General features: G+C 34.6%; 1 long non-coding RNA gene across 1 annotated transcript; it reads right to left on the bottom strand.

Annotated features, from left to right (window-relative positions):
- Nucleotides 1-2,309: 2,309 nt before the first annotated feature.
- Nucleotides 2,310-4,341, bottom strand: LOC125062037. Its single transcript, XR_007119136.1, has 2 exons — nt 2,969-4,341; nt 2,310-2,840 (listed from the first exon to the last, which is right to left on the bottom strand). It is a non-coding gene; the product is annotated as an uncharacterized LOC125062037 (long non-coding RNA).
- Between the last annotated feature and the right edge of the window lie 7,004 nt (nt 4,342-11,345).

Below are 11,345 nucleotides of genomic sequence, written 5' to 3'. Positions count from 1 at the left end.
AAAAAATTGTTTTTTTACATGAGAAAATTAATATAACGTATATCGCCATCGGCCATCCTAAGTTTTGTCTACTAGGCTCATTCTGATATGTATCTTTAATGCCCTTTTGAATTGCTTAAACACCCGAATATTACGAATTTAAGACAGTAATTGATTAAATAATTGCACACCCTCATACTTAATAGACTTCTTCAAATAATTTGTACACGGCTTAGATTAGAACATTAGCAAGGGAAAAAATTAAACAAGCACCCACAAATAAATAATAATAACTAAAAACGTAAATGAAAACTTTTACCTCATTAAGAGCATGATAAACAAAGTTACGGTAAGGTGTTGTAAAATATATGAAATAAAATATTTTTAATTTCATTATTTCGTGAATAACCTTTATCGCGGTCTTCGTACTGTTATACGAGTTCTTGGATTCAAATAAAAAAAAAATACGAGTGGCAATCGGGGACTGCCGCGGTAAAGTGTAGCATTTTTTATAAACGTATGCAATATAATTATTTATTTTTTGCAGTATTTCTTTTCTTTGATATTAACTCAATCTACCATTCTACCAGACTCAGACTAACACGCCTATCCGATCACGCTAAACCGATGTGAGACGCAGTATGCGTTCTGTCCCGCTCTAACGCGTATTGGCCGCACCTATGTTACGTCATCGTGTGTTAGGTTTATTTCGTTACGGAATTTCTTGATTCGGTCGCCGCGCTCAAAGCCCGCGATAAAATCTATGCAATAGCTTAAAAAAATATTTTAATAAATATATTTAATAACTTGCCATGTGCCCCATCCATTTCCACTTTAGATTATTTATTTGTATTGTAACATCTGTTACCTTAGTTGTTTTTCTTAAAGCTGTATTATTTATTTTGTCTATTCTTTTCTTCTCTATAATTTTCTTCCCTTTAATTCCCTATAATCGTTCCATCGATCTTTGTCACATTTATTTAAAGAGATTAGCTTATAAAGAAATAGGAAGTTAAGTTAGAAGTAACTGAAATCATATCCTCCATCACGTGTACAAATCAGTGACAATGATAAATATAATTCGTAATTATTTTCATATTAAACTATTATTATAAAATACTTTTAAATATTATATTCTGCTTGACACTTCCGTATTTCATATCTAAGCTGTTGTTATCTGGGGGCCTACCAAGAACTTTCTTAAAACAATCCTGTTGAGATGCAGCGGAGTTTAGGTACCTAAAGTCAATAGCATTTTTTCGTACCATGACCGCCTATAAGCTGAAACGTATTAGCATCGCAAGACCGAATGAAAGAACGATAATTTTGTTTGTGGTTTCTGAGTACGTTTAGAAATTTAACTGTCAAACTTACTTCGACAGATGTTTCTATGAAAATAAATAAAATATAAAATAATTCATCAATGACAATAAGCTATTATGTCTTAATATATATATTTATTTTATATAAAACTATTCTTTTGATATATTTTAGACGGAAAGTTCTCTGGTGCTATGACAGTTGACACTTATTATTTTTAAACGTTTCCTTCAAATTTTGATAGGAGCTTTCAATATTTTGGTGTTTACAAAACTTCGGTTTTATAAATATAGTTTTACAAATTGTTTCACTTATAAAATAATGGTATGGGGTAAGTATTGTTCACAAATTTGTTTATTAAAAAAGATATTACAAATCAACTTATTACTCTAAAATCATAAGTAACTATAGTAAAAATTAATTCCTTCAAATTGTACAAACTCAATTTATACGTTAACTAATTCATATAATATAAATAATTATACTTTCTTTACAGGGAAGCCCCTCTTCATCTCCCAATACGGCTGGTCACCGCGGGGGATAATGACTACAACCTTCCATCTCCAGTACAAAACTTCGATGTATGCACTTACAATGCAAATTTTTTTCTATCAAATGAAAGATTATTATTATGACGAACCACCAAACTATTCCAATAAAGGTTAATAACAGTACATTACAATATGTTTAAAACTATCTTTACCTGGTCAACAAGTATCTTTCTCAAAGACAAGACACGACGATGAGCTTTAAAAGACGAGTCAACATAACCTGGAATAAATCCTGGAGCAATAAAGAAACCCTTAAATCAGAATTTTTAAACTTAAGAAAAAAAAATGGACTCATATTTAATAGCTTGTCTTACATATTATGGCTTCCAGACATGGATTTACAATAACTACACCAAAAACAAAATACAAGTGTGCCAGAGAATGATGGAAAGGAGTCTACTTGTTACAAACTATTTTAGAGTAGGAATTTAGTAAAGAGAAATAAATAAAACAGCTGAGTTAGACAATGGTGCGAACCGCTCAATTTCTTGGAACAGACAGGGGCGATACAATTATTATAACAGACTACATTGACAGATACAGATTACATTGACAGATACAGACTACATAATATTAAGTGGTTGCGTTCAGTTTAACATCCTCCCTTGAACGCAAACCCATAGCGATGAGGAAGTGCTGGTGTTTGGGCTTCGGTAGGGCTTTGGTGAGGCAGTCAGCAACAATCGAATCAGTGCCCACATATTCAATCTTGACATCACCACATTCAACTTTGTTCCTCAGATAGTGGTGACGAACATCAATGTGTTTACTCCTAGCATGATAACTGTAAGTACCTGTAAGTTTAATAGCACTTTGATTATCACAGTACAAAGTAATAGGTGTAACCTTTAAAGAAGGCCACAGTTCACAGTGCAACTGTCTCAGCCACATAGCTTCTTGAGTAGCAGCTGAGAGCGCCATATACTCTGCCTCAGTAGTAGACAAGGCAACAGTTTGCTGCCTTTTTGAATTCCAAGATATCGCTGCACCCTGGAAATTAAAAATGTACCCAGTACATGACTTTCTGTCTTCAGTACAGGAAGCCCAATCAGAGTCTGAGTATCCAGTAATTTCTTCATCAACATTACTTTTGTATACAAGCTGTAGATACTTTGTACCTTGTAAGTATCGAAATAACCTCTTAACAGCATTCCAATGCTCTTCTGTATGAGAACTATTATATCGACATAATGTATGCACTGCATAGCATATATCTGGCCTAGTTCCTTGTGAGATGTATAATAAGCAGCCAGTGGCTTCCTGGTAAGGTATACTTTCAAATTTTTCAGAACTTGAAAACTTGATATTCGGTTCCATTGGAGTTCCTACTGAGTTACATTGTTCCATACCAAAACGTCTTAATGTATTTTCTATGTACCTAGTTTGATCAATGGCTATTCCTTCTGAAATGTATGAAATACAAAGTCCAATATAACAATAAGCAATTTCAAGCTCATTCATTTTGAAATTATTCTTCATTTTTATTTTTATATTGTTTGCTGACTCATGACAGTTGTGAAACAACAAAATGTCATATATAGTTATAAACATAACATGTTCATTTTCATATTTATAGTAGACACAAGGATCTACATTCGATTTTGAAAAAACCAATATTACTTCAAAAAATTAACTTAAAGGCTTGCTCCAATGTTTCAGGATCTGGCTCAATAGATTTCTTAATTTCCTTCTGACAGAGGAAGGTAGGCATAGCTCTGTGTTTTCTAGGCCTTAAATTAATTCTGTTTATAGGTGATTCACTCCTGGATATAGAATGCTCCGGGACATAATCATCATCACTTGCACAGACTGCACTATCAATTTCCTTTAAAGTCATGTCAGTAGTATCATCTAAATTATCTTCATTTATAACTACTTGCGATTCAGTAAGTGGTAGAAAAGCAAAATCTTTATTTACACTCTCTTCTAGGAAGATTACATCTCTGCTTCTCATTACTTTTCCTTCAGTTTTGTCAAACAATCTATAACCCTTGGACTCTAAACAATAACCTACAAATATAAGCTCTTTTGACTTACAGTCCCATTTTAACCTCTTCTCCTTTGGCACATGCATCATAGCTCTGCAACCAAACACTTTAATGTTACTGATATTAGGTTTAATGCCGGACCATAATTCCTCAGGAGTTTTATATTGTAAAGACTTTGTTGGTGAGCGATTGATAACATATGCAGCGGTGGCTACTGCCTCAGCCCATAACTTCTTAGGTAGGCCAGAATTAATAAGCATACATTTAGCACGTTCTGTTAAAGTTCGGTTCATCCTCTCACTCATGCCGTTCTGTTCGGGGGTATAGGGTATAGTGAGTTGACGTTTGATACCAGAATCCCTACAAACCTTATCAAATGCTTCATTGACATACTCCTTTCCATTGTCAGATCTTAGTGTTTTAATTTTAGCATTTAATTGATTCTCTACTAGTAGCTTAAAATCTTTAAACTTTTCGAGTACTTGTGATTTAGAGCTGATAAAGTAAACGAATACCTTTCTGGACCAATCGTCGACAAAAGTGACATAATATCTGGCACCACCGAGAGACTTTTCCTCCATTGGCCCACATACGTCTGAATGCACCAACTCCAGGAGGGCGGAAGCCCTTGTGCCAGCATGTTTGAATGGTTGCCTTGTTTGCTTACCTTTTAAGCAAGTATTACATACCACATGCTCCTCTCTACTTGATTCTATATCTGCTCCTTCTGTAGACTCATTAAGTTTCTGAAGATCATTATAATTTAGATGACCCATCCTTTGATGCCATAGATGTACAGATGACATCAAAGCATAAGTTTCATTATGAACCACATATAAATTGTTCTTTATATATCCAGTGAGAATTAATTTAGACTCTTTATAAACATTACATGTATTCTTACTAAATTTTACTTGACAGTTATTCTGTGTCATTTGGCGGACTGACAGAAGATTAACAGCCAAATCTGGCACATATAAAAAATTTTTTACTTGTATTGTACCAATTTTTAATTCACTTTCACCATCATATGTTTCTATATTTACTTTACCACAGCCTTTTACTGTTAATATTTTGTTGTCTGCAACTTTAATGTTTGTTACTAAAGCAGGTCCGTAATCATAAAGCCAATCTCTATTGTTTGTCATGTGCATTGCAGCTCCTGAATCAATGTACCAGCATCCACTCTCTAGGCCTGGTGAGGCTGGAAACGCTGCAACATAGCTAGAAGAAGTATTAATAGTTTCAGACTTATTCTTTTGATTTGAGCTGTTTGAGGCACAAAATTTGGCTAAATGACCATGCCTATTGCACCTAAAGCACCTGGGACCTTTACTATTTGCTTTAGAACCTGAACATTTACTATTCTTTGCCTTGCCTTTGTGGAAATTTGAAAAAAAAACAGATGAGTTGTCCGGAGACTTTACATCCTGTAAAATCTTTGTTTTAACTAAATCAGCAGTGATGGACACACCTGAGCTTTCCATAGCCATAATCATAGGCCTATATGACTCTGGTAACCCGGCTAATAATAATGTGCCGAGCCACTCATCATCTACAATGAATTTAATATAACGAAGCTTGTGTGCACATGTGATGATTTTGTTGACATAGTTCTCAAAACTACCACAACTTTCCAGATCTGTTGTAATTAGTTCTCGCAGAAGACCTACCTTCCTCAACAAGCCGGAGTCATCAAAAGCCTTTCTCAGGTTATCCCATACCTCCTTAGCCGTGGTGGCATCCTGGATATGAACATAGTTCATAGGGTCAACTAGAAGGACTATTTTTGACCTTGCCTTCGTATCTTCGGTCTTCGTAAAAGCCATGCCCGATGTCTCGACACATTTCCACAAATCTTCATGCTCTAAAAAGGTTTTCACCGCGAAACTCCATGTAGGATAATTATCACGGCCCGCCAAACGATCAATTTGAGCAAAACGGGGGTCCGCCATTGTAAGCTGAAAAGTTAATGACGTCGCGACGTATCACGAAATCAATTTGCATCAACGTGATGCCTTTCACTTTATTAATCCTACTTCCCTATTTCTATCCGGGCGTCTGGGCCCATAACCTGTTACAAACTATTTTAGAGTAGGAATTTAGTAAAGAGAAATAAATAAAACAGCTGAGTTAGACAATGGTGCGAACCGCTCAATTTCTTGGAACAGACAGGGGCGATACAATTATTATAACAGACTACATTGACAGATACAGATTACATTGACAGATACAGACTACATAATATTAAGTGGTTGCGTTCAGTTTAACACTACTAAACATACAAAGACAACATCGGAAGAGAAATACAGAAATAAGGAAAACAACAAAAATAATTGACGCTTTAGACAAAAATGTAATTGGGCGGGTCTTACTGCTTGCATGGACAAGGAAAAATGGACACCAAGGGTATCCTGGCGAGAACCAACAAAAAGATTAAGAGGTAGACCAAAGTAAAACTGGATTGATGAAATAAAAAGAAAAGCTGGTGAAAACTGGACCACCAAAGCAAAAGACAGACAGATGTGGAGCAAAATGGAGGAGGCCTTTACCTGTAGGGGTCCATAACGATTTAATGATACTTTATAATGATTTATAAAAATGAATTTTGGTTTGATTCTTATTAATTTATTTATCATTTCAAACTTATATACATTGAAATTATTAATTATGATTGATTCCAATCATAATTAATAATATTTAAAGATTATTTAATATTCATAATTTAAAGATTATAAATAATAATATTGTATTTTTTAATGCATATTTTGTAATAATTAATCTTATGATATACTTGTTTAACATGTTATTCATTATGGAAATAAAGAGGCTGTAATAATAATAATTTTCTTTACAGCTTAACCTGACAAAATTGCTAAATTGAGACTATATGAATAAATGTTTATATCCAATTGAACATTGCCTGAAGACATCTTTTTCTATCTTGATGGAGTCCTAACTAAATAAATACTGTTATTTTAATTTTTTTTAAATGGCTTATTATTTACACATTATAAATTTAAAAATACCTATGTTTTTTTCAACAACAAAAAGCAGAGGAGAATAATACAATTCATGAACATAGTGAGGAAAAATGTAATTATAATAAATATCTGCTAGTAATATGGCATTCTTATTTATTGTAAAATATGATATTATATTGGGGGATTATGTTTTTGTTAGACATTAATTGAATATTATTGAACAATGTGCAATTATTTGTAGGTACACTGAAATCTTCAATGAATCAAAGTCAATAATCTATAGTAAATTATAAACTCAATATCTACGAAGTCGGTAGTCGGAAGGGCATTGCCGTCTTGTTTCTCATCTCCGTCTATATTTTAATAATTTATTTATAATCACACTCTAAACTCAAAATACTCCAAAATATCGTAAATATAAAAATTATATTTTTTTTCCTATATTAGCCATAGTAGATAAATCTTATTATTTTAACTTTATCAACAAGTTTTAATACAAATATTGAATTTTATAGGTTCTAAACTATTATTTGGACATTTCGATACAAAAAAGTTAAACAAAAAGTAACTTTTTTAGAATCGCTTATTCTGTCATAGTTGGAAGGCGCAACTGTCAAATTGCGGTTCAGCCGAGCGGCCATGGTACGGATTTTCATACAAATTAAACGAAGGAAATCTGATAACCGCTAAGGTCACGTGGGAACATAAACTGTCTCGTTTTTTCGATGTCATGGTACGAATTAGCGATGCATCTCAGTTGTAGGTTGTCAATAGGCTCGCAATAAGAGTTCATGGTAGGCCCCCTGATCTTGACAACTAGAACATAAAGCTCGAAGCTCTTAGGCCGGGGGATAGTGATACAAAATAGTGGGTCATTTGTACCAGTATGGCGGTTCTTCAGGGGTCTTATTATGCAATGAAAAAAAGAAAAATGATCGCCCAATCGTGTGGGATTAATTAGGGTGTCAAACGATTTCTTCCACAAAAATTCTAGTGTTTTCTGATAGACCACAAAAAAATAAGAGGCGGCAGTGTCATGCCATACTTCTCCTGTGTGACTTACAGCCATTTCGAAGGCTGATTACCTGAACAGGTACAATCTGCGGCCTATATGTTGTAGCGCCACTGGATTATTATTATAAGCAATTGATCACATAGGAATAAATGTGGTATTATTTCACATTAAGATTTTACCTTTATAACTTTCAAACTATTATAGAAAGCAATGCCTATAAACAAATAGGAAAACTAAACTTTCCATAAACAGTTTTCCTGCGACTACCAGGAAAAACTAATGTGAAGCAAGAAACCGGATAGTACTGTGCAATGCAACGTTATTACGATAGTATTATTTAATATGTTATATAAATATTGTATTTATTGTATATGAACCATCCATTGCTCGGATTGGTTTAAATATAGGTTATTTTCAATGTCTTCTATAAAACTAATACATCATATTGCTTAGAAGAGATTGCTTATGGCTCACTAGCCATAACACTATTAATGTGTCACATGTCAGAACCATAATGTATGTAACTTCTATGTAAAATTCCTTTTAAGACAAATTGGCCGCCAATCGCCATGTGTGGCAGAATTGCAAACTTTAGATTGTAATACTAACACCATAATAATTTGTACCATATTCTTGCTAATAAATTATTATTATTATATATACATGTATGTTAGAAAAAATGCCATAGATAATTTATATTATAAAAAGGTTTTGTATATTTGTAAGGATCAAATTCGAAAACTGGTAACATTTTCACAAAATCTTAAAGGTGCAAACATACTACTAAAACGCCACGCGACGCAACGTGTCGACACCCGATGTCCATCGTGCACATTACCAACACGCGACACCACGACTTAAATCCATTTCGTAGAAATTCCACACAGTATGCATTTTCAGTAAGAAACAATTTAAGGAATATTTTGGTGGTGTAGGCGCCGTTCCGTGACAGCTTGATATAGTGAGGAAAGGTAGACAAAATTAAAAACATGCAACTCATACAAAAGTCTTTTAATATTATATTTTAATAAAACTTTCCGCTTGTATTCATTTGTTCGGCTATTTCTTCCCATGCATTATTTCTCACAGTATGGTCGCTGTATTGGGCTAATCTTATGTCATATAGAACAGAATATTGTTTCACCAACTCAGTTAATTGTTGGTCGTTCATTTCGCCAAATAAATAAATCCAAAAATATGTAAGTATATAAATTGACATTTGTGCCAAAAACTCGAACGTTTGACGCTTGGCGTCAACAACACGACAACACGCTGATCCAAATCGATTGGATATTACCGCGTGTGATCACATGGCGTGTTGTATATGTGCACCTGACCATATTAAATATATGGGGATTGATAAGTACTGACATGCGTCGGATGGCGTGGTGTAGCGTCGCGTTTTAGTAGTATGTTTCCGCCTTAACTTATTACTACTTAATTGTAACTATAACGTCAAGAAATTATTTCTACCAACTCAATGAATAAAATTATTACTAAATGTGCGACAGGCTAATTAAAACTTAAATTAGAATCTCGATTGAGTCCAACAAAAACGAAAGCTTTACAAAATCTTAAACCGTATAACAAAGTTTTGTAATATTAATCGTAACACAATTTTATACTTTTAACGGAACAAATCAATATAGATTACGCAATTAATCTGCTTAGCGGAAGCATGTTAATCGTTTTCATAATATTTTTGCGTAAATAACATTCCAATTTATCAATTAATTTGACCATATTACATATGCGGTATATCTTCGCACGGCTGGAGCTCGGGTTTTTAATTTTGATAATCATCATCAGCCTCTCTGTTTTTCTCCATTTCTGGATGTAGGTTTTTTCTCCATCTCTGCATCCACTGGGAGCCAACCGTCTTGACGATATCGTCAGTCCACTTAGTTGGAAGGCGGCCGCGCGGTCTTTTGTTTTGTCGATGGCTCCATTCAAGGAGACTCCGGGTTCATCCTGGTCTGCCACCACCGCCACTTTGATGTCGCGACAGACTTTACGATGACGTCTCTCACGCTGGTCTTTTCAAGAATGGCCTCATTTCGTAGACGATCGCGAAGGGAAATGCCTCGCATTGCGTGATCCATCGCCCACTGCGTGACTCTCAGGCTTCCCGTCGTGCGTTGTGTGAGCGGTATGGTTTCGGCTCCATGAGTATAACCAGGCAGGATGCACTGAAAACCATTATTTTGAGTGCTATAGAGATGGGTTATCATTATCTCTCCTTTTGCTCCAAAAGCTGTCCGAGAAATACGTCTTTCGACTTCAGCTTGACACATGCCCACGGCACATCCATAAATATAGCGTTACTTCACCTACCTGCTTTTTTACCTCCAACGTAAGCTCCAAGTACAAGCGTTACCCCTTTTAAATGTTATATATATCATACACAAAACGAGTCAGAATTTTGTGAACAAAAAAACATAGTCAGAACTTTTACGAAATCAGTCTTATTTATTACCTTATAATCATAGCATTTAAATGACAATATAAAACAAGATCGTTTTTCAGTTTTGACTGAAATATTAAACTTTTAATTTTTTTTGTGACCACTGAAGGGACATACTTCCACAGAATAGAACAAAAACAAAAACAATCGTTACGTTAGTCTTAAAAAGTTATTCATATAAACAATACAAAGTAAAAAAATGATTTTAAAAGTTTATCATCATCACTCGAATCAAAAAATGAACGGCCTTTACATTTCTTTTGTGGTGCATTTGAGTCGTCAGAGTCACTGTATTCTGGGAATGCACGGACTCTGGATTTTTTAGGTGTTACTTTTGGTGGTGTAATTGAGTTTTCCAAGTCACTTACATCAAGGGTTGGAAATAACCTGAATTTATTAGGAGTTACTGAGTCATCAGAGTGTGTATTAATTAAATTTGGCTTTTGTGGGGTTAATGGTTGACGGGTTGGGCTTGGTGATGATTCCAATGATGGTGTATTAAACAAGGGTTCAAGCAGAGTTGGGGTTGTCGGTCCAGTGGCTGTAGAGGCTGATGTAGTGTTATTAGTGGTTGCTGGACTGGGGGTTGAAGAAGATGTAAAATTCTGTAGAAGTTGTGTTTCTATAAAATTACACGAAATGCCCTCAACCTCTATTTGTCCAATTTCAAAATGGGTACATTCAATATGGGCTGCACATAATAAGCAGCTCAATCGTCTGCAACGTATAATGTTAGGTGCTTTTGCACTCCGTGCAACCTGATGAATCTTGAAGGTCCCTTTAAAAAGGACGAAGTTTGACGTTTGCAATTTCTTGTATATTAGATACTTCATTATCAATACGAATAATTTCAATGCCTTCACAGTTACCTTTTAAACATGAAATAAAACTATCAATGTTTGATTTATCTTGGCCATTTGTAACTGCATTATCGCATGTCCGTTTTATGCATCCACCTACCCCATCAGTAGCACCTTTGCCATGTCCTGCCTCGCTGAAATGCCAGTTAATGATTTCTGCTTTTGAAATTTTGCTAAGATTTGC

Source organism: Pieris napi, chromosome W, assembly GCF_905475465.1.
Source record: "Pieris napi chromosome W, ilPieNapi1.2, whole genome shotgun sequence".
NCBI lineage: Eukaryota > Metazoa > Arthropoda > Insecta > Lepidoptera > Pieridae > Pieris > Pieris napi.
Note: the sequence above shows the minus strand (reverse complement) of the source record. Positions and strands in the feature narration are given on the sequence as shown.